This window comes from Panulirus ornatus, chromosome 42, assembly GCF_036320965.1.
Source record: "Panulirus ornatus isolate Po-2019 chromosome 42, ASM3632096v1, whole genome shotgun sequence".
NCBI classification, from domain to species: Eukaryota; Metazoa; Arthropoda; class Malacostraca; order Decapoda; family Palinuridae; genus Panulirus; species Panulirus ornatus.
This window is the reverse complement of record NC_092265.1, coordinates 30,372,082-30,373,451: the sequence shown is the minus strand read 5'-3', so window position 1 is coordinate 30,373,451 and position 1,370 is coordinate 30,372,082. Positions and strand designations below refer to the sequence as shown.

The 1,370-nt window shown below is 35.2% G+C and overlaps 1 non-coding gene across 1 annotated transcript; it reads left to right on the top strand.

The window, feature by feature from the left end:
* Positions 1 to 353: 353 nt before the first annotated feature.
* On the top strand, positions 354 to 425 carry TRNAV-CAC (transfer RNA valine (anticodon CAC)). Its single transcript has one exon. It is a non-coding gene; the product is annotated as a tRNA-Val (tRNA).
* The last annotated feature ends 945 nt before the right edge of the window (positions 426 to 1,370 follow it).

Here is a 1,370-nt window from a genome sequence, read left to right as displayed (position 1 = left end):
TATATATATATATATATATATATATATATATATATATATATATATATATATATATATATATATACGAATAAAGTGTATATGAACGCGCACCTTCATAGAACATACAAAGCTCCAGGTTCGATCCTGGCTGATGGAGCTTTGTATTTATATATATATATATATATATATATATATATATATATATATATATATATATATATATATATATCCTTCAGTATGTTTACTTTCGATAATGAGGAACAGAAGAATAAGCCAAGAAAGTAAATTTCGTCAAAGACATCTCTCTTTTCTAAACGCTGCCTCGCAAAGATTTTCATTAATTCAAATTGAAGAAACAGACGTATTTTTCTATTGTCTGGTTAGCTCAGTGGTAGAGCGTGAGTCTCACACACTCAAGGTCGTGGGTTCGAGACCCACACCAGACATATTTTTTGTCTTTTTCTTTTTTCATTTTGTCCGCATCACATGTGTGCAATATTCAGTACGTTCGTCCAACGTTATAGTGAAGATCTTCACAATAAATTGGGGTTTTCGACCTTATCTGAAAGGGTCAGGTCCACCAAGACGTCCTTGAAATCTTCCAGAAGCTTCTGGCGATCCTCCTCCAACTGCTGGGCACATCAGAGTTAACATGGGCCGGACATCGGTTGTGGAACGACTTAATCTGCTTCCAGTAGTTAGCAGGGATGATAATGAGGGCTCTGACCTCATACCAGGTCCGCTTAGTTCCAGTCTATTGTTTAGTTCCAGTCTATTGTTTAGTTCCAGTCTATTGCTTAGTTCCAGTCTATTGCAACGACAATAAAAAAGTAAAACTTTTCTTCGTGGAAAATTGAGAGGAAAACACGACAGCAACATGGAGATTTACCCTGTGGTTATTTTGCCGGCTAGTCGGCAACGGTCGGTCAAACACTATTTTGCCGTGGTAATCTCAGTGCTTCATATAATACTATGTCACAAAATATGTTCTTGGGGGCGTAGCTCAGTGGTAGAGCACTCGCTTGGCATGCGAGAGGACCCGGGTTCAAACCCCGGCGCTTCCATTTTTTATTTGGGAAATTCATTGTTTTCAGTCTTGTATATATATATATATATATATATATATATATATATATATATATATATATATATATATGTATATATATATATATATATATATATATATATATATATATATATATATATATATATATATATATATATATATATATATATATATATATCGTCCGATCAGGGAAGTTAAGCAACGTTGGGTCTGGTTAGTACTTGGATGGGTGACCGTCTGGGAACACCAGATGCTGTTATCCCTGAGGACAGGGAAGAAAGTATACTTGCCTCGTATTCCCTGCGTGGCGTACAAGGCAACTTAA